The 22,779-nt window shown below is 24.1% G+C and overlaps 1 protein-coding gene across 1 annotated transcript in view; it reads right to left on the bottom strand.

Annotated features, from left to right (window-relative positions):
- The window catches only part of LOC142348425 (GTP-binding protein 1-like), a 447,324-nt gene that overhangs the window by 92,120 nt on the left and 332,425 nt on the right, over nucleotides 1–22,779 (bottom strand). The gene's annotated exons all lie outside the window — the stretch shown is intronic.

A 22,779-nucleotide genomic window follows, 5' to 3' on the forward strand; every position in this document is an offset into this window, starting at 1 on the left:
CAACAACGGATAATTGAACAAAAAGATCAAACACCATTGGTAAGTTGGCATTGGGTAAGATGCCATTGGGTAAAATGGCATTGTGTAAATTGTCATGTAAACACATGGGCCACTACTTTTGGTCACATGAAATATCAGTATTTGTTAGGTACCAAACCAAATGACCTCTCTGATCAGGCCAGAACTCATGGCCCGAGTTGATAATTTCGCCGGATTCGAAGATAAGAAATTGTCGGTGTTCATCGGTTTAACTTCGCCAAAACCGATCGAAGCCCTTACGTTTTTTTCGTCGTTTTGATCGGTTTTCGTCGGTAAATCAGAGATGTCTCTGAGATGCATGAAGTCAGGCCTATTTTTGGCAACAGCGGTTTTAAGAAAAATTTGACACTCAAATATAAAATAGAGTTAGAAAATTTGTACGAATAGCTCATATCATTTTGCTTCTGGGATAAAAAAAAATTGCATAGATTTTAATAGGTAAATTTTTAGATCTTGCTTAGCATTGCATTCTTTATTTACAACGCAAACTAAATCCATATATTGTATGAACAGCATTCCAATTCTAATCATCGAAAATTCCTTTCCGTTCACCTCAGTCACCTCTTTCTCAGTTGTCTGAATCATGTCATATTGACTACCATTTTGATTCTCCGCTCAATGGGCGAAACAAATAAAAGATAAACTTTAACACATTTGTCGCCTCTCATGTGGCATTATTAGCAAAACGTGCAAAAGATAATCGAGAATATCTTGAGATCAGCATTGTGACTGATCCACACATTGCTGTAATTAACACTGCTTTCACAAAGTGGCCACAGGTGACAGAAAGTTCTGTAGGTTGGCACTTCTTATTATCGACAAGCAGTACAATTGGTTTCAATGTTTTTCGAGCTAGCACTAAACAACCACCAAAAGTTTCAGATGCCAGCGGCACAAAATGAATTCCAGCATTGTATTGTTGGTTTCATTGCATTGTTGAGCTTAATACCGGTAATTTGAGTCGTCAGCGGCCGTCAAGGTTATTACAGCTTTCTTTGCTTCATCAGATAAAAGATTTGTTCTGAGAGGAGAACTGACTGCTAGCCCAATAGCTATTGTTTTCACTGCAATTGACTTTTGCGCATAAAAGTCACCTTGTCCAATATTACAATTCAAAGAATTTGAATTGTATTGGGGCGCTGTGTTTTTTTTTAAGATGGGTTCACACATTTTTCAATGACTTTGATCTTTCAAAACGGGATAAACAGGTAAAGCCCAGCGGGCATTAAGTTTCATTAGAGGCCCAAAGTGGAAGTTAGTAGTCCTTCAAGTGCTTAAAGTGTTGCAGCTGCTGGGATGGCCTCAATTCAAGGTTAAAAGGTCATTTTTGGGAGTTTTTGGGCTCAAAATGGTGCAATTTTTCATGTTTTTTGCGATTTTTTTAAGTTTTTTGCTTGATTAGTCTTAGGTTGATGTTTTTAAAAGTTGATGAAGGCCTTTTGCGAGACAGAAGTACTTGTTTTGACCATTTTATGAGCTATATGTTTTGGTACTACAAACACAAACACACAAAATGATACTAGTTTTTACAATTTTTTTCAAGATTTTTGAAAATTTTTGTCATTTTTTTGCGTTTTCCCTGCTTCAGGGGCCAGGGAATCTCCTTTAAGGTTTGGTAATAGGAAATTGTATATTTTCCAATAATAATGAAGTGGTTTTCAACATTTTAATGTTTCGAATTTTAGCATTTTTTTTTATAAAATCTGCAATTTTTTTAAGTTTCCTAAAGTTTTTTGTCAATTTTTGATATTTTTCCATTCTCAAGTTCCAGGAAACCTTTCCCATGGCCTGAAGAAGTTACTGCATAGTTGTTAGTTTCAATGATATTGTTGTCAACAATTTAACCTTTCGAATTTTGAAAATTTTCTGATAAAACCTTTTTAAAGTTTTTTTAAGTTTTTTTAAAAATATTTGTCTTTTATTCAGTTTTTCTTGCACGGGTAGCCAGATAATCTCATACAGGGTTTGATAGTATGTTATAAAATAGTTGCTTGGGGGTAATTGGATAGTTTTCAACATTTTAATGGAACGAATTTATTTTTTTGAAGTTTTTTTTGAAAACTGTTGCTTATCGATCTTTGAACCAATTAGTTTCTTAAGGCTTGGAATTGGTTTACTGGATAGCCTCTAGAGACACTAGAGTCAAATGATTCTTAAGATTTTATTGTCACAATTTTCTGCAACATTTCATTGAAATTCCAATTAATATTATTTTTATTTTTGAAAGTTTTCGAGTTAGTCGATCTTCAAGTCAAATGAATTTTTTCAGGACTTGCTGTTATAATACTGCACCAATTTCAGAAACAAAATTTGGTTTTGAACAAATTTTTGAATTTGGTAAATTTTAAGGGATCGAATTTTGCCTTAGGGGTAAAAGCTTCAAAGTTTTATCAATGATTATATATTTGTTTAGTTTGTTTGATTGTTTGTTTCTCAATTTTTTGAGATGATTTTGTTTGTGTTATGTCTGGCATCGTTGAATTGATCTGGTGGTAAGGTAGAGTATTTTTAATTTTCTCATTCAATTCTTTGAATTGTATTTCAGGACTTGTCCTGCTATGTTTTTTTTTCGTATAGTGAGCTCTTCTGCTCCCAGAGAGCTGAAAAATTGACCCTGCTGCATGTAGACAGTATTTGTCGCTAATTCGATCACACCTCGCTGTCATACTATTGTATCCCCATAGCCGTGATAGTTTATGGTGTGATTACTAGTATACAGTGAAAATCAAATATGCAAATTAAGTTTTTCAGTTCTTCTTCATATACTGAAAAACGAAGCTAGCAATTCCAGACTGCTCGAATTTCGTTTGGCATCGTTAGAGAAAAATTTGAATCTGAGGGAAAAAACCAGTTTTGTGGCCGCAAAACAAAAACGCGCAAAAATATCCCAGGAACTTTAGGGATCGTCCAGAAAATCGATTGGTACAACAAAGATTCAAGTTTCTAATGGTTTTTGCCAATTTGAGGCTACAAAATCTTTTAAAAGATTCAAATTTCTAATGGTTTTCGCCAATTTGAGGCAAAAAAATCTTGTAATTTTTTTCAATGCGCATCATACTGCTTCAGTGCTGTTTCCTTATATTTTGTTGTCAAATTTTGTATTTCATCTGAATTCGAATCTAAACAGAGCAAGAAAGCCGAAAAGTTAGATAGAGAGAATGTTTAAGAGATCGCACAGCTCTTTGTACGCGCCCTCTATTGCTCACACTTACAATTCGCCAAAAAAATAATGCATACAGATTTGATTTCATGCGATCACCGTGATGCACGTGAGTTTGACTGCTGACCGTCACTGAAATAGAGATATTATTTTTACAAATAAAAAAGTTTGCAAGAGAAGCTACACTGGGCGTTTGTGAAAGCACAAAATATTTCTCCTTTTCATTGAATTAGAAATCAATAAACAAAAAAACACCTAAAATTATTAATTCTGAATATCTAAAAATCTTTGGAATATCTCTCATATCTTTTACAAATGTTTTACGCAGAAGAAATATTGTGCCAAGATCAGACCCCTGGCTTGGGTCTGATCTTGGCATCGAAAAATCTGTTTTAGGTTGTTTCAGAAAACTATCACCCGTAGAACTTTCATTTTAAATAATTTTGACTTCAAGCATTACAAAGTCATTAAACATTGGTGAAACAAATACAATTGTGCCATAAATGAACTTTCAATGAATAAAAATTCTGTTGAAAAGGAAAATTTGTGAGTTTTAAAAAGTGCCCGCTTGCCTAAAAACTGAAACAGGATTGGATTACATAGAGAAACAGAAATAAAGCAATGCAAATAATATATACAACACACAAGTGATGGTCCCCATGAAGGGCTCAGAATAGCAAATAAATCAATTCGTCAGTTTTTAAAACCAAAACTCTTTTTTTAAAGTTATTTCTAAAATTTCAGCAAGCTTTTTGTGCTTTTTGGAACTCTAATGAACAGGAAAACCGAAGTAATATGAATGAGGAATAAAAAAAGATCGTGACAGCTCCTATTTTTCTTTTAACTTGGCTGTCCTATTATTTGGATACTTTCGACGTCATTTTAAAAATCAAAAGTGTTTGTTTACAAAAGATACCTAAATCAACTTCCATAAGGCCTACCCAACGCCTTTTTATAGAGGAGATATGTTGCTAGTTTGCTGATGAATTTTTAGTACTGCTAGTCAGAAAAATTGGAATCAAAGCCACAAGATTCCAATTTTGGTGTTATAAGGAACCTTTCATGCAAAAAGTGTAGGAGTCTTTTTCGCCTCAATTTTAAAATTTCAAATAAAAAAGTCGAGTTTTGAAAGTTTTTCCAGCCTAAGAGGTTTTTTTGTTGTACAGAAAACTTTTGAAAACATTTGGGGCAAAAACTGGCTACGACTTTTCTGAATGGATATTGTTGTTGCCCAATCAGGCGACTTTGAACAATTACTCACCAAATTTTTTTGTTGTTATTGTTTTCTTGGAGCCTGAAAAATGCCAGATGTGGTTTGTGAGCATCTCGACTGCTTAACTTAGATAGTTATTAAGTTGCAAAAAGGCCATTTTTACAAATCACACTGTTATCAAATAATTATTAGTAGTTATATGTAAGCAGAGCTGGGGGGGGGGGGGGTGAAAGGATGTACCTATGTATTAACATTCGGTATAGCCTATTTTCGTCCAGTTTCCAAAAATGTACCTAAAAAGAGAGTGAGAACAATAGACCTGTCATCTTATCGTAATTACCCAGGGGTATTAATCTTAATTACCCCCAGGGAAATGCATCCAGTTTTCCGCTCTAATGCACTGCAGATAATCTTATCTACTTAATAAAATATATCTGCAGAACTTTTACTTTCAAACTTTTCATTTACGCATAATTTTTTCAATTATCAATTTTTTTTAATTTTTCGATTATTAATGAAGTTTTGTTTTCAATAATTTCAAATTATCGGAAGTTTTTCACAAAAACTTCTTGAAAGCTTTTTTTTGAAATTTCCAATTTTTCATTTTTTTTACTCATGATGTGATAACATGCAAGAAACGGATTTTTCGGCATTTTATTTTGGTTGTTTCTGTTTTTTTTTCGCGGTAGTTTCAGTTTCAAAAACCCGAAACCGTTAAAAAATTTTCATATAAAGTTGTTCTAATAATCGATTAAAGTTTTTCTTAACGCTGATTTCAATGAAAAATACTAAAGCACAGAAAAACATCACTAAAATTGTTTTGTTTTTTTTTGTAGTTTCAGATTCTGAAATCTCAAACTACAAAAAATTTTCTTCGAGAATGGTATGCTATATCAACTCTCTATATGTTGTTTTTAAATAGAGCATCTGATAGCGATTTCTTTGACTCTAAGAAGTTACAATTTTTGGGTTTTTGCGAAGTTTAAGCTTCTGAAACCTGAAACCTCAAACTATTTTTTTTGGAATTGTGTGCTAAAGTACTTCTTTATAGCGTAGTTTTTAACGCAGAATTCAATGGATTAAGTTTAAAAATCGTGAAAAGAGGACAAGTTTTTATTTTCCGAAGTTTTAGATTCTGAAACCTGAAACCTCAATTTTTTTTTTTGGAATTGTGTGTTACAGTACATCTTTATATTGTAATTTTTAACGCAGAATGCAGTGGGCATAATTTATAAGTCATGAAGAGAGGACAAGTTTATATTTTTTTTCGAAGTTTTAGATTCTGAAACCTGAAACCAAAAAAAAATTGTCAAAAAATACCCATTTCTTGCCAAAAATACCCAGTTCTTGGAAAAAATACCCAATTATTGCCAAAAATTACCCAATTATTGCCAAAAAACCCAATTCTTGGCGAAAAATCCCAAATTCGTGAAAAACAAAAATATCAAACTGTTGCCAACAAAAGACAACTCTAGCCCAAAAATATCTGTTTCTAGTCCAGAATTACGGAATTCATAGCAAAAATACCCAATTATTACCAAAATATACAACATTTTTGCCAGAAACACCTAATACCTGCGGAAAGGAACCCAATTTTAGCAAAAATATCCCAATACTTGCCACACACAGAGACACAAATCTCGCCAGAAATACCCATTTTTATCACAAAGTGGCAAAATCTTGTAAAAAAAACGCAAATTGTAACCAAAATAACAAAATTTTATCAAATATTTATCTAAAATATATCAAAATTTAGACAACCTTGCATCATCTGTATTTCTCTAAGTTCTTACTAACAATCCAATTCTTTAGTGACCTTAAAAACATCAACTCTAGAGATCATCTTTTCTAAAGACGAATCTTCTCAGGTGACCGATATAAGTTTAATGAGCACAAATTTATCACGAATTATTTGCTATTGTACAGAATTAATCGTTAAATGTTAGAGTTCAATCATAGTAATTTAACAATTACGTCCTATTATCTTCTCAAATACGAACAATTAGGTGATCTCATTTTTTGTGAGAGATCAATGAACTCTTTGGAACAAAATTTAATCCAGCTACGTCATATGATTGCTACAATTAGGGACACCTAGGTATTGTATGGGGTCACTGAACTCATGTGAACAAAAAATAATCCCTACTACTTACAAATTTATTCATAATAATACTTTCTACTTACAATATTAATCATACTTTATCGAAGCATACACAGCTCACGCGATCAAAATCAAGGTCTTAATCATAATATTGCAGTAATCACGTCACTATTGCGTCATAATGATGTCATGTTTATTATAGTGTACAATTTTTATCGAAGCATACACAGCTCACGCGATAGAAATCAAGGTCTTAATCATAATATTGCAGTAATTACGTCACTATTGCGTCATAATGATGTCATTTTTATTGTAGTATACAAACCAAAATTTAACTCATTGTGCTTATCTTCCTTCTCTTCAACAACACAGCTATAGTTAGCTTTTTCATTCTTTCTCGGAGACAATTTGAATCCCCTTCTCCTACAAACCTAAGTTGTCAGTTATAAATCTTTCATTGGAGATTGTTCATCTCCATTACATCTTCCTATTTCCAAGTCCAGGTAAGTCGCCTCTGTTATAAAATATGAAAGCACACCAGAAGAAACGAATAAAGGGCTATTATTTTCATCGTTCTCATTCGCAAATAGCATATTAATTCTTCAGAGAGAAAGATTTTGGAATATCTGTAACTTCAGTTCTTTTAGAAGTTCAACCGTCTTCACCAAAATAAGCCTGGTATAATGATTATCAAATCTGTGAAATTGAACGAAAATCTTAAGTCCCACTTCTTCTTCCCCGTTTTCATTGATGGTGTAGCAATTATAAAGGAGAGGAAGACGTGTTGCGGCTGGGTAGCTGATCCTCCATTCTCAATTCCGAGGCAGCTTCTGGTCTTCATTATTGCAATCGAGATTTTGCCTGAAGTCTCTGTTCCATACAAAGAGACAATTAAAGACTTCTACGAGAACCACATCGAAAACACAACTTTACAAGTCTCAGACAACATGAAATTGAGCAGATCAGTCCGTGCACAATTCTGTGATTATGAGTTGTCCTATAGACCAATGTATGAAAATCAATTGGGATTTTTTGAGGATGAGAGAGAACTTAAATTTCGCTGGTGTGTGTCTGACGAGTATGACAATTTGCAGGAGCAGAAACCTGATCGGGATTGTGACGAGTGGGAAAAGGGGTCATTGACAGAGAGTATTATCGCAAGTATAGAAGAAGAAAACGTACTTAACCCCAAGTTAGACAACAAAAAATTTGACAAGGCAGTCCCCCTTTCGTGTTTTTCTACCGAAACTGGACAAGATACTATGAAAGAAGTACAAGGAGCATCGACTGTTGAAAATACTTCATTCAAGTCCGCCAGAACCATCCTTAGTACTGTAGTCAATAATTATACAGATTACCAATATCATATTTTATCTAATGACGCAAGTGAAAAAATATCTGAAAAAACTTCCATCAAATCTGAGCAACCAGCGTCTTGTACAAAAAAGACTGTCAAGAGAAGAGCTCCTGCTGTCAATAACCCTGAGAGAGGGGGAAGTGAAAATCCAGATGGTGATGAAAACGAAGACCAAATGTGTCCTCCATCTCGCAAACTGAGACGAGCAACTGAGTTGTATAGTAACTAAACTAGCAGGTTGAGAAGTTTTTTCTTTGACTGATTATTTGTCTATATTTCAGGTATAATTTTAGATCTAAAACTGGTATTTCCTGAGGTGACTAATTGACTGGTCAATCTTAATATTCTGTTTTTACACTCAGAAAAAGCTGAATTTCATGTATGCTTTTGAACTGATACTTTGATATTGTAATTTAATTGAGTTTAAAAAATTCATTTGCGAAATCAACTTTTATTTAGAGTTCAATTTTGAATTAAAATGTATGTCAAAAAAGGCTTGTTTTGGAATATCTGTTTTTTTTCAAAAGTGGCAGTTAACGTCGAAAAAGACTTCTTTTTGTAATATCTGTTTTTTCAAAAAGGCGGGATTTTTTTGGCTTCTGCATTACACTCCCGGCAGCTGATACTGGATGATGCAAAGTGATTGCAGTGATAATTTTGCAGCAAACTCCAGCAGCAATTTTTCCCACGAGAATGTTGCTATAAGCGTGCTGCCTTTGATAATAGAATACCTGGTCTTTTTGAAAGATTTTTGGCAAAGAATTTTTAGATATAGATACCCATACAAATCGTAAAGTATAGAATTTACAATTTTTTAAAAAAAAACTTGAAAACTTTTTGCATAATCTTTTACTGTTTTGAAAAAAAAATATTCTTTTACTACCTCATTTTTTCAAAAGAAGTCGTTTTTTTACAGAAACTTTTTATTTTTCATTTTTCCATTTGTCACTTTTTGAAACTTTTTGATGTGAAGTTTTGAATTGAATTATTTTTTTTGAAATGAACATCTTTTTTACTAAAGTAATTTTTTTTGAAAATTGCCGTTTTCTACATATTTTTTTCAACAAAAAATGTAAATCTTGATGTTTTTTATTCTTCTGTTTGGCCAGTTTTCAGGTTTTGAAGTTTTTTTCATGTAAAGTTTTCAATTTAATTAATTTTTTTAAAGAAGAATTTTTTTCTAGAAGAGTTTTTTTTTTCAAAAATGTCGTTTTTTGCATAAAGTATTAAACAAAAAATGCAACTTATACTGTATTTTTTCTTTTTCTATTTTTACTTTTTTTCAGTTTTTGAAATTTTATGTAAATATTTAAATTTGAAGTTTTAAATTAAAGTTTTACTAGAATAATTTTTCTTTCAAAAAAGCCGTTTTTTACATAATTTTTTTAACAAAAAATGCAACTTGAGTTGTTTTTTTTCTAATTCTGTATTTTAAATTTTTTGTATAAAAATTTTTAACTTAATTAATTTTTTTTGAAAATAAATGTTTTACTAGAATAATTTTTCTTTCAAAAATGCCGTTTTTTACTTAAGGTTTTTAACAGAAAATGCAATTTTTGTTGTTTTGTTTTTTTTCAGTTTTTTTCATGTAAAGTTTTCAATTTAATTATTTTTTTTAAAAGAAGAATTTTTTTTCTAGAATAGTTTTTCTTTCAAAAATGTCGTTTTTTACATAAGGTTTTAAACCAAAAATGCAACTTATACTGTATTTTTTCTTTTTCTATTTTTCCTTTTTTTCAGTTTTTGAAATTTTATGTGAATATTTAAATTTGAAGTTTTAAATTCAAGTTTTACAAGAATAATTTTTCTTTCAAAAAACCGTTTTTTACATAGGGTTTATAACAAAAAATCCAACTTGTGTTATTTTTTTCTAATTCTGTTTTTGAAGTTTTTTGTATAAAAATTTTAATTTAATTAATTTTTTTTCGGAAAATAAATGTTTTACTAGAATAATTTTTCAAAAATGCCGTTTTTTACATAAGGTTTTTAACAAAAAATGCAATTTTTGTTGTTTTTTTTTTCAGTTTTTTTCTTGTAAAGCTTTCAATTTAACTATTTTTTTTAAAATAAGAATTTTTTTCTAGAATAGTTTTTCTTTCAAAAATGTCGTTTTTTACATAAAGTTTTAAACAAAGAAATGCAAATTGTGTTGTTTTTTTCTTATTCTATTTTTCCTTTCTTTTCAGTTTTCGAAATTTTATGTAAATTTTTAAATTTAATTAATTTTTTTTTAAAAAAACAAGTTTTACTAGAATAAATTTTCTTTCAAAAACGCCGTTCTTTACATAAGGTTTTTAACAAAAAATGCAACTTGATCTGTTTTTTTTCTAATTCTGTTTTTGAAGCTTTTTGTATAAAATTTTTAATTTAATTAATTTTTTTTGAAAATAAATATTTTACTAGAATAATTTTTCAAAAATGCCGTTTTTACATAAGGTTTTTAACAAAAAATTCAATTTTTGTTGTTTTGTATTTTTTATTTTTTAGTTTTTTTCATGTAAAGTTTTCAATTTAATTATTTTTTTTAAAAGAAGAATTTTTTTCTAGAATAGTTTTTCTTTCAAAAATATCGTTTTTTACATAAGGTTTTAAACAAAAAATGCAACTTGTGTTGTATTTTTTCTTTTTCTGTTTTTCCTTTTTATCAGTTTTTGAAATTTTATGTATATTTTTAAATTTAGTTAATTTTTTTTGAAAAAACAAGTTTTACTAGAATAATTTTTCTTTCAAGAATGCAGTTTTTTACATAAGGTTTTTAACAAAAAATGCAACTTGGGTTGTTTTTTTTTCAAATTCTGTTTTTGAAGTTTTTTGTATAAAATTTTTAATTTAATTAATTTTTTTTTGAAAATAAATGTTTTACTAGAACAATTTTTCAAAAATGCCGTTTCTTACATAAGGTTTTTAACAAAAACGCTATTTTTGTTGTTTTGTATTTTTTATTTTTCAGTTTTTTTCAAGTAAAGTTTTCAATTTAACTATTTTTTTTATAAGAGGAATTTTTTTCTAGAATAGTATTTCTTTCAAAAATGTCGTTTTTTACATAAGGTTTTAAACAAAAAAATGCAACTTTTGTTGTGTTTTCTTTTTCTATTTTTCGTTTTTTTTCAGTTTTTGAACTTTTTTATGTAAAGTTTTAAATTTAATTTATTTTTTTTGAAAAAAACAAATTTTACTAGAATAATTTTTCTTTCAAAAATGCCGTTTTTTACATAAAGTTTTTAACAAAAAATGCAACTTGTGTTGTTTTTTATTTTTCTGTTTTTCCTTTTTTCTGTTTTTGAAGTTTTTTGTATAAAATTTTTAATTTAATTTATTTTTTTTTGAAAATAAAAGTTTTACTAGAATAATTTTTCAAAAATGCCGTTTCTTACATAAGGTTTTTAACAAAAAAACTATTTTTGTTGTTTTGTATTTTTTATTTTTCAGTTTTTTTCAAGTAAAGTTTTCAATTTAATTATTTTTTTTAAAAGAAGAATTTTTTTCTAGAATAGTTTTTCTTTAAAAACGCCGTTTTTTACATAAGGTTTTTAACAAAAAATGCAACTTGAGTTGTTTTTCTTTCTAGTTCTGTTTTTGAAGCTTTTTGTATAAAATTTTTAATTTAATTAATTTTTTTTGAAAATAAATGTTTTACTAGAATAATTTTTCAAAAATGCCGTTTTTTACATAAGGTTTTTAACAAAAAATGCTATTTTTGTTGTTTTGTATTTTTTATTTTTCAGTTTTTTTCAAGTAAAGTTTTCAATTTAATTATTTTTTTTTAAAAGAGGATTTTTTTTCTAGAATAGTTTTTCTTTCAAAAATGTCGTTTTTTACATAAGGTTTTAAACAAAAAAATGCAACTTTTGTTGTGTTTTCTTTTTCTATTTTTCGTTTTTTTCAGTTTTTGAACTTTTTTATGTAAATTTTTAAATTTAATTTATTTTTTTTTGGAAAAACAAATTTTACTAGAATAATTTTTCTTTCAAAAATGCCGTTTTTTACATAAGGTTTTTAACAAAAAATGCAACTTGTGTTGTTTTTTATTTTTCTGTTTTTCCTTTTTTTCTGTTTTTGAAGTTTTTTGAGCAAAATTTTCGATTTAATTATTTTTTTTGAAAACAAATGTCTTACTAGAATAATTTTTCTTTCAAAAAGGCCGTTTCTTACATAGGGTTTTAAACAAAAAACGCAATTTTTGTTGTTTTATTTTTTTTCAGTTTTTTTCATGTAAAGTTTTCAATTTAATTATTTTTTTTAAAATAAGAATTTTTTTTCTAGAATAGTTTTTCTTTCAAAAATGTCGTTTTTTACATAAAGTTTTAAACAAAAAAATGCAAATTATGTTGTTTTTTTCTTATTCTATCTTATTCTATTTTTCCTTTTTTTTCAGTCTTTGAAATTTTATGTAATTTTTTAAATTTAATTAATTTTTTTTAATAAAACAAGTTTTACTTGTAAAATTTTTCTTTCAAAAATGCCGTTTTTTACATAAGGTTTTTAACAAAAAATGCAACTTGTGTTCTTTTTTTCTAATTCTCTTTTTGAAGTTTTTTGTACAAAACTTTTAATTTAATTAATTTTTTTTTGAAAATAAATGTTTCACTAGAACAATTTTTCAAAAATGCCGTTTCTTACATAAGGTTTTTAACAAAAACGCTATTTTTGTTGTTTTGTATTTTTTATTTTTCAGTTTTTTTCAAGTAAAGTTTTCAATTTAATTATTTTTTTTAAAAGAAGAATTTTTTTCTAAAATAGTTTTTCTTTCAAAAATATCGTTTTTTACATAAGGTTTTTAATAAAAAATGCAACTTGAGTTGTTTTTTTTTCTAATTCTGTTTTTGAAGCTTTTTGTATAAAATTTTTAATTTAATTAATTTTTTTTGAAAATAAATGTTTTTACTAGAATAATTTTTCAAAAATGCCGTTTTTTACATAAGGTTTTTAACAAAAAATGCTATTTTTGTTGTTTTGTATTTTTTATTTTTCAGTTTTTTTCAAGTAAAGTTTTCAATTTAATTATTTTTTTTAAAAGAGGATTTTTTTCTAGAATAGTTTTTCTTTCAAAAATGTCGTTTTTTACATAAGGTTTTAACCAAAAAATGCAACTTTTGTTGTGTTTTCTTTTTCTATTTTTCGTTTTTTTCAGTTTTTGAATTTTTTATGTTAATTTTTAAATTTAATTTATTTTTTTTTGAAAAAACAAATTTTACTAGAATAATTTTTCTTTCAAAAATGCCGTTTTTTACATAAGGTTTTTAACAAAAAATGCAACTTGTGTTGTTTTTTATTTTTCTGTTTTTCCTTTTTTCTGTTTTTGAAGTTTTTTGAGCAAAATTTTCGATATAATTGTTTTTTTGAAAACAAATGTCTTACTAGAATAATTTTTCTTTCAAAAAGGCCGTTTCTTACATAGGGTTTTAAACAAAAAATGCAATTTTTGTTGTTATATTTTTTTTCAGTTTTTTTCATGTAAAGTTTTCAATTTAATTATTTTTTTTAAAATAAGAATTTTTTTTCTAGAATAGTTTTTCTTTCAAAAATGTCGTTTTTTACATAAAGTTTTAAACAAAAAAATGCAAATTATGTTGTTTTTTCTTATTCTATTTTTCCTTTTTTTTCAGTCTTTGAAATTTTATGTAATTTTTTAAATTTAATTAATTTTTTTTAATAAAACAAGTTTTACTAGTATAATTTTTCTTTCAAAAATGCCGTTTTTTACATAAGGTTTTTAACAAAAAATGCAACTTGTGTTCTTTTTTCTAATTCTGTTTTTGAAGTTTTTTGTACAAAACTTTTAATTTAATTAATTTTTTTTTGAAAATAAATGTTTTACTAGAACAATTTTTCAAAAATGCCGTTTCTTACATAAGGTTTTTAACAAAAACGCTATTTTTGTTGTTTTGTATTTTTTATTTTTCAGTTTTTTTCAAGTAAAGTTTTCAATTTAATTATTTTTTTTTAAAAGAAGAATTTTTTTCTAAAATAGTTTTTCTTTCAAAAATATCGTTTTTTACATAAGGTTTTTAACAAAAAATGCAACTTGAGTTGTTTTTTTTCTAATTCTGTTTTTGAAGCTTTTTGTATAAAATTTTTAATTTAATTAATTTTTTTTGAAAATAAATGTTTTACTAGAATAATTTTTCAAAAATGCCGTTTTTTACATAAGGTTTTTAACAAAAAATGCTATTTTTGTTGTTTTGTATTTTTTATTTTTCAGTTTTTTTCAAGTAAAGTTTTCAATTTAATTATTTTTTTTAAAAGAGGATTTTTTTTCTAGAATAGTTTTTCTTTCAAAAATGTCGTTTTTACATAAGGTTTTAAACAAAAAAAATGCAAATTATGTTGTTTTTTTCTTATTCTATTTTTCCTTTTTTTTCAGTTTTTGAATTTTTTATGTTAATTTTTAAATTTAATTTATTTTTTTTTGAAAAAACAAATTTTACTAGAATAATTTTTCTTCCAAAAATGCCGTTTTTTACATAAGGTTTTTAACAAAAAATGCAACTTGTGTTGTGTTTTATTTTTCTGTTTTTCCTTTTTTCTGTTTTTGAAGTTTTTTGAGCAAAATTTTCGATATAATTGTTTTTTTTGAAAACAAATGTCTTACTAGAATAATTTTTCTTTCAAAAAGGCCGTTTCTTACATAGGGTTTTAAACAAAAAATGCAATTTTTGTTGTTATATTTTTTTTCAGTTTTTTTCATGTAAAGTTTTCAATTTAATTATTTTTTTTAAAATAAGAATTTTTTTTCTAGAATAGTTTTTCTTTCAAAAATGTCGTTTTTTACATAAAGTTTTAAACAAAAAAAATGCAAATTATGTTGTTTTTTTCTTATTCTATTTTTCCTTTTTTTTCAGTCTTTGAAATTTTATGTAATTTTTTAAATTTAATTAATTTTTTTTAATAAAACAAGTTTTACTAGTATAATTTTTCTTTCAAAAATGCCGTTTTTTACATAAGGTTTTTAACAAAAAATGCAACTTGTGTTCTTTTTTTCTAATTCTGTTTTTGAAGTTTTTTGTACAAAACTTTTAATTTAATTAATTTTTTTTGAAAATAAATGTTTTACTAGAACAATTTTTCAAAAATGCCGTTTCTTACATAAGGTTTTTAACAAAAACGCTATTTTTGTTGTTTTGTATTTTTTATTTTTCAGTTTTTTTCAAGTAAAGTTTTCAATTTAATTATTTTTTTTAAAAGAAGAATTTTTTTCTAAAATAGTTTTTCTTTCAAAAATATCGTTTTTTACATAAGGTTTTTAACAAAAAATGCAACTTGAGTTGTTTTTTTTTCTAATTCTGTTTTTGAAGCTTTTTGTATAAAATTTTTAATTTAATTAATTTTTTTTGAAAATAAATGTTTTACTAGAATAATTTTTCAAAAATGCCGTTTTTTACATAAGGTTTTTAACAAAAAATGCAACTTGTGTTGTGTTTTATTTTTCTGTTTTTCCTTTTTTCTGTTTTTGAAGTTTTTTGAGCAAAATTTTCGATTTAATTATTTTTTTTGAAAACAAATGTCTTACTAGAATAATTTTTCTTTCAAAAATGCCGTTTCTTACATAAGGTTTTAAACAAAAAATGCAATTTTTGTTGTTTTGTATTTTTTTCAGTTTTTTTCATGTAAAGTTTTCAATTTAATTATTTTTTTTAAAATAAGAATTTTTTTTCTAGAATAGTTTTTCTTTCAAAAATGTTGTTTTTTACATAAAGTTTTAAACAAAAAAATGCAAATTATGTTGTTTTTTCTTATTCTATTTTTCCTTTTTTTTCAGTCTTTGAAATTTTATGTAATTTTTTAAATTTAATTAATTTTTTTTAAAAAAACAAGTTTTACTAGTATAATTTTTCTTTCAAATATGCCGTTTTTTACATAAGGTTTTTAACAAAAAATGCAACTTGTGTTCTTTTTTTCTAATTCTGTTTTTGAAGTTTTTTGTACAAAACTTTTAATTTAATTAATTTTTTTTTGAAAATAAATGTTTTACTAGAACAATTTTTCAAAAATGCCGTTTCTTACATAAGGTTTTTAACAAAAACGCTATTTTTGTTGTTTTGTATTTTTTATTTTTCAGTTTTTTTTCAAGTAAAGTTTTCAATTTAATTATTTTTTTTAAAAGAAGAATTTTTTTCTAGAATAGTTTTTCTTTCAAAAATGTCGTTTTTTACATAAGGTTTTAAACAAAAAAAAGGCAACTTTGTTGTGTTTTCTTTTTCTATTTTTCTTTTTTTTCAGTTTTTGAACTTTTTTATGTAAATTTTTAAATTTACTTATTTTTTGTTGAAAAAAGAAATTTTACTAGAATAATTTTTCTTTCAAAAATGCCGTTTTTTACATAAGGTTTTTAACAAAAAATGCAACTTGTGTTGTTTTTTATTTTTCTGTTTTTCCTTTTTTCTGTTTTTGAATTTTTTTGAGCAAAATTTTCAATTTAATTATTTTTTTTGAAAATAAATGTTTTACTAGAATAATTTTTCTTTCAAAAATGCCGTTTCTTACATAAGGTTTTAAACAAAAAATGCAATTTTTGTTGTTTTGTATTTTTTTCAGTTTTTTTCATGTAAAGCTTTCAATTTAATTATTTTTTTTAAAATAAGAATTTTTTTTCTAGAATAGTTTTTCTTTCAAAAATGTCGTTTTTTACATAAAGTATTAAACAAAAAAAATGCAATTTGTGTTGTTTTTTTCTTATTCCATTTTTCCTTTTTTTCCAGTTTTTTAAATTTTATGTAATTTTTTAAATTTAATTAATTTTTTTTAAAAAAACAAGTTTTACTAGAATAATTTTTCTTTCAAAAATGCCGTTTTTTACATAAGGTTTTTAACAAAAAATGCAACTTGAGTTGTTTTTTTTTCTAATTCTGTTTTTGAAACTTTTTGTATAAAATTTTTAATTTAATTAATTTTTTTTGAAAATAAATGTTTTACTAGAATAAATTTTCGTTCAAAAACGCCGTTTTTTAAATAAGTTTTTTAACAAAAAATTCAATTTTTGTTGTTTTTTATTTTTTATTTTTCAGTTTTTTTCATGTAAATTTTCAATTTAATTATTTTTTTTAAAAGAAGAATTTTTTTCTAAAATAGTTTTTCTTTCAAAAATGTCGTTTTTTACATAAGGTTTTAAACAAAAAAAAGGCAACTTTGTTGTGTTTTCTTTTTCTATTTTTCTTTTTTTTCAGTTTTTGAACTTTTTTATGTAAATTTTTAAATTTACTTATTTTTTGTTGAAAAAAGAAATTTTACTAGAATAATTTTTCTTTCAAAAATGCCGTTTTTTACATAAGGTTTTTAACAAAAAATGCAACTTGTGTTGTTTTTTATTTTTCTGTTTTTCCTTTTTTCTGTTTTTGAATTTTTTTGAGCAAAATTTTCAATTTAATTATTTTTTTTGAAAATAAATGTTTTACTAGAATAATTTTTCTTTCAAAAATGCCGTTTCTTACATAAGGTTTTAAACAAAAAATGCAATTTTTGTTGTTTTGTATTTTTTTCAGTTTTTTTCATGTAAAGTTTTCAATTTAATTATTTTTTTTAAAATAAGAATTTTTTTTCTAGAATAGTTTTTCTTTCAAAAATGTCGTTTTTTACATAAAGTATTAAACAAAAAAAATGCAATTTGTGTTGTTTTTTTCTTATTCCATTTTTCCTTTTTTTCCAGTTTTTTAAATTTTATGTAATTTTTTAAATTTAATTAATTTTTTTTAAAAAAAACAAGTTTTACTAGAATAATTTTTCTTTCAAAAATGCCGTTTTTTACATAAGGTTTTTAACAAAAAATGCAACTTGAGTTGTTTTTTTTTCTAATTCTGTTTTTGAAACTTTTTGTATAAAGTTTTTAATTTGATTAATTTTTTTTTTAAAAATAAATGTTTTAATAGAATAATTTTTCAAAAATGCCGTTTTTAACATAAGGTTTTTAACAAGAAATGCTATTTTTGTTGTTTTGTATTTTTAATTTTTCAGTTTTTTTTCAAGTAAAGTTTTCAGTTTAATTATTTTTTTTAAAAGAAGAATTTTTTTCTAGAATAGTTTTTCTTTCAAAAATGTTGTTTTTTACATAAAGTTTTAAACAAAAAAATGCAAATTATGTTGTTTTTTCTTATTCTATTTTTCCTTTTTTTTCAGTCTTTGAAATTTTATGTAATTTTTTAAATTTAATTAATTTTTTTTAAAAAAACAAGTTTTACTAGTATAATTTTTCTTTCAAATATGCCGTTTTTTACATAAGGTTTTTAACAAAAAATGCAACTTGTGTTCTTTTTTTCTAATTCTGTTTTTGAAGTTTTTTGTACAAAACTTTTAATTTAATTAATTTTTTTTTTGAAAATAAATGTTTTACTAGAACAATTTTTCAAAAATGCCGTTTCTTACATAAGGTTTTTAACAAAAACGCTATTTTTGTTGTTTTGTATTTTTTATTTTTCAGTTTTTTTTCAAGTAAAGTTTTCAATTTAATTATTTTTTTTAAAAGAAGAATTTTTTTCTAGAATAGTTTTTCTTTCAAAAATGTCGTTTTTTACATAAGGTTTTAAACAAAAAAAAGGCAACTTTGTTGTGTTTTCTTTTTCTATTTTTCTTTTTTTTCAGTTTTTGAACTTTTTTATGTAAATTTTTAAATTTAATTATTTTTTGTTGAAAAAAGAAATTTTACTAGAATAATTTTTCTTTCAAAAATGCCGTTTTTTACATAAGGTTTTTAACAAAAAATGCAACTTGTGTTGTTTTTTATTTTTCTGTTTTTCCTTTTTTCTGTTTTTGAATTTTTTTGAGCAAAATTTTCAATTTAATTATTTTTTTTGAAAATAAATGTTTTACTAGAATAATTTTTCTTTCAAAAATGCCGTTTCTTACATAAGGTTTTAAACAAAAAATGCAATTTTTGTTGTTTTGTATTTTTTTCAGTTTTTTTCATGTAAAGTTTTCAATTTAATTATTTTTTTTAAAATAAGAATTTTTTTTCTAGAATAGTTTTTCTTTCAAAAATGTCGTTTTTTACATAAAGTATTAAACAAAAAAAATGCAATTTGTGTTGTTTTTTTCTTATTCCATTTTTCCTTTTTTTCCAGTTTTTTAAATTTTATGTAATTTTTTAAATTTAATTAATTTTTTTTAAAAAAACAAGTTTTACTAGAATAATTTTTCTTTCAAAAATGCCGTTTTTTACATAAGGTTTTTAACAAAAAATGCAACTTGAGTTGTTTTTTTTTCTAATTCTGTTTTTGAAACTTTGTGTATAAAATTTTTAATTTAATTAATTTTTTTTGAAAATAAATGTTTTACTAGAATAAATTTTCGTTCAAAAACGCCGTTTTTTAAATAAGTTTTTTAACAAAAAATTCAATTTTTGTTGTTTTTTATTTTTTATTTTTCAGTTTTTTTCATGTAAATTTTCAATTTAATTATTTTTTTTAAAAGAAGAATTTTTTTCTAAAATAGTTTTTCTTTCAAAAATGTCGTTTTTTACATAAGGTTTCAAACAAAAAATGCAACTTGTGTTGTATTTTTTCTTTTTCTACTTTTCCCTTTTATCAGTTCTTGAAATTTTATGTAAATTTTTAAATTTAATTAATTTTTTTTTTAAAAAAAACAAGTTTCACTAGAATAATTTTTCTTTCAAAAATGCCGTTTTTTACATAAGGTTTTTTAAAAAAAATGCAACTTGTATTGTTTTTTTTTCTAATTCTGTTTTTGAAGTTTTTTGTATAAAGTTTTTAATTTGATTAATTTTTTTTTAAAAATAAATGTTTTAATAGAATAATTTTTCAAAAATGCCGTTTTTAACATAAGGTTTTTAACAAGAAATGCTATTTTTATTGTTTTGTATTTTTAATTTTTCAGTTTTTATTCAAGTAAAGTTTTCAGTTTAATTATTTTTTTTAAAAGAAGAATTTTTTTCTAGAATAGTTTTTCTTTCAAAAATGTCGTTTTTTACATAAGGTTTTAAACAAAAAATGCAACTTGTGTTTTTTTTCTAATTCTGTTTTTGAAGTTTTTTGTATAAATTTTTAATTTAATTAATTTTTTTTGAAAATAAATCTTTTACTAGAATAATTTTTCAAAAATGCCGTTCTTTACATAAGGTTTTAAACAAAAAATGCAACTTGTGTTTTTTTTCTAATTCTGTTTTTGAAGTTTTTTGTATAAATTTTTAATTTAATTAACTTTTTTTGAAAATAAATGTTTTACTAGAATAATTTTTCAAAAATGCCGTTTTTACATAAGGTTTTTAACAAAAAATTCAATTTTTGTTGTTTTGTATTTTTTATTTTTTAGTTTTTTTCATGTAAAGTTTTCAATTTAATTATTTTTTTTAAAAGAAGAATTTTTTCTAGAATAGTTTTTCTTACAAAAATGTCGTTTTTTACATAAGGTTTTAAACAAAAAATGCAACTAATGTTGTGTTTTCTTTTTCTATTTTTCCTTTTTTTCAGTTTTTGAACTTTTTTATGTAAAATTTTAAATTTAATTTATTTTTTTTTTGAAAAAACAAATCTTACAAGAATAATTTTTCTTCAAAAATGCCGTTTTTTACATAAGGTTTTTTAAAAAAAAGTGCAACTTGTGTTGTTTTTTATTTTTCTGTTTCTCCTTTTTTCTGTTTTTGAAGTTTTTTTGAGCAAAATTTTCGATTTAATTGTTTTTTTTGAAAATAAATGTTTTACTAGAATAATTTTTCTTTCAAAAATGCCGTTTCTTACATAAGGTGTTTAACAAAAAATGCAATTTTTGTTGTTTTTTATTTTTCTATTTTTCAGTTTTTGAATTTTTTAATGTAAAATTTTTAATTGAATTATTTTTTCAAAAAAAATTTGTTTTACTAAAACATTTCTTTTTTCAAAAATGCCGTTTTTTACATAATGTTTTTTTACAAAAAATGTAAAAGTTGATGTTTTTTATAATTCTGTTACTCCATTTTTCAGTTTTTGAAGTTTTTTTCATGTAAAATTTTAAATTTAATTATTTACTTTAAAAAAATAAAGTTCTATAATATTTTTTCATTCAAAAATGTCGTTTTTTAAATAAGGTTTTAAACAAGAAATGCAATTTTGTTGTTTTTTATTTTTCTATTCTTCCTTTTTTTAAGTTTTTAAAGTTTTTTCTTGTAATGTTTTTAATTGAATTACTTTTTTTGAAAAAATATTGTAATACTAAAACATTTTTTTTCTTATGTCGTTTTACTCATAAAAGTTTTAACAAAAAATGTAATTTTTGATGTTTTTCTTATTCTGTATTTCCATTTTTCAGCTCTTGAAGTTTTTTACAATTTTTTTAACGAAGTTGAAAATTGTAAAAATCAATTTATTACAATTTTTACAAAAATCATTTATCTATAACAATTATTTATTACAAATTATTACACTTATTGATAAAATCTGAGGAAATTTATAACGAATCAAGCTTTTGATGACAAAATTATTTCTTTTATTTTTTCATTTTAAACAATTGCATTTTTATTAACATCATATTTTTCTTAAAAAATTCCGATTTAATCATCGTCTCATGACAAACATACCTCAGAGAAAACCCCGGGGTACCGTTGTCGCCTGGTGACAATTACTGACTTCAAGCATCCCTAGCGTGCATCTCTGGATGTTGTTCGGAAATAAAAGATCGTTGATCGCAGCTCTGCCGCGAGGCGCGCTCTGCGCGCCCAACGATCTTTTATTTCCGAACAACATCCAGAGATGCACGCTAGGGATGCTTGAAGTCAGTAATTGTCACCAGGCGACAACGGTACCCCGGGGTTTATTCTGAAGTATATTTGTCATGAGACGTTGAGTAAATCGGAATTTCTTAAGAAAAATATGATGTTAATAAAAATGCAATTGTTTAAAATGAAAAATTAAAAGAAATAAGTTTGTCATCCAAAGCTTGATTCGTTATAGATTTCCGCAGATTTTATCAATAAGTGTAAAAATTTGTAATAAATAATTGTAATAGATAATTGATTTTTGTAATAATTGTAATAAATTGATTTTTAAAATTTACAACTTCTCTAAAAAAATTGCAAAAAACTTCAAGAGCTGAAAAATGGAAATGCAGAACGAGAAAAACAACAAAAATTACATTTTTTGTTTAAACATTAATGTAAAAAACGACATATGAAAAAAATGTTTTAGTATAACAATATTTTTTCAAAAAAAGTAATTCAATTAAAAAGTTTACAAGAAAAAACTTCAAAAACTTAAAAAAAGGAAAAATAGAAAAATAAAAAAACAACAAATTTGCATTTCTTGTTTAAAACCTTATGTAAAAACGACATTTTCGAAAGAAAAAATATTTTAGAAGAACATTATTTTTTTAAAGTAAATAATTAAATAAAAAATTTTACATGAAAAAAACTTCAAAAACTGAAAAACGGAGTAACAGAAATATAAAAAACATCAAATTTTACATTTTTTGTGAAAAAACATTATGTAAAAAATGGCATTTTTGAAAAAAGAAATAATTTAGTAAAACAATTTTTTTTTGAAAAAATAATTCAATTAAAAATTTTACATTAAAAAATTCAAAAACTGAAAAATAGAAAAATAAAAAACAACAAAATTGGATTTTTTGTTAAAAACCTTATGTAAGAAACGGCATTTCTGAAAGAAAAAATATTCTAGTAAAACATTTATTTTCAAAAAAAATAATAAAATTGAAAATTTCGCTCAAAAAACTTCAAAAACAGAAGAAAAGAAAAACAGAAAAATAAAAAACAACACAAGTTGCAATTTTCGTTAAAAACCTTATGTAAAAAACGGCATTTTTGAAAGAAAAATTATTCTAGTAATACTTGTTTTTTCAAAAAAAAAAATTAATTAAATTTAAAAATTTACATAAAAAAGTTCAAAAACTGAAAAAAAAGGAAAAATAGAAAAAGAAAAAACAACACAAGTTGCATTTTTTGTTTAAAACCTTATGTAAAAAAACGACATTTT

The sequence above is a fragment of the Convolutriloba macropyga genome, chromosome 10 (genome assembly GCF_964194025.1).
Source record: "Convolutriloba macropyga chromosome 10, txConMacr16.3, whole genome shotgun sequence".
In the NCBI taxonomy this organism is placed as follows: domain Eukaryota; kingdom Metazoa; phylum Xenacoelomorpha; order Acoela; family Convolutidae; genus Convolutriloba; species Convolutriloba macropyga.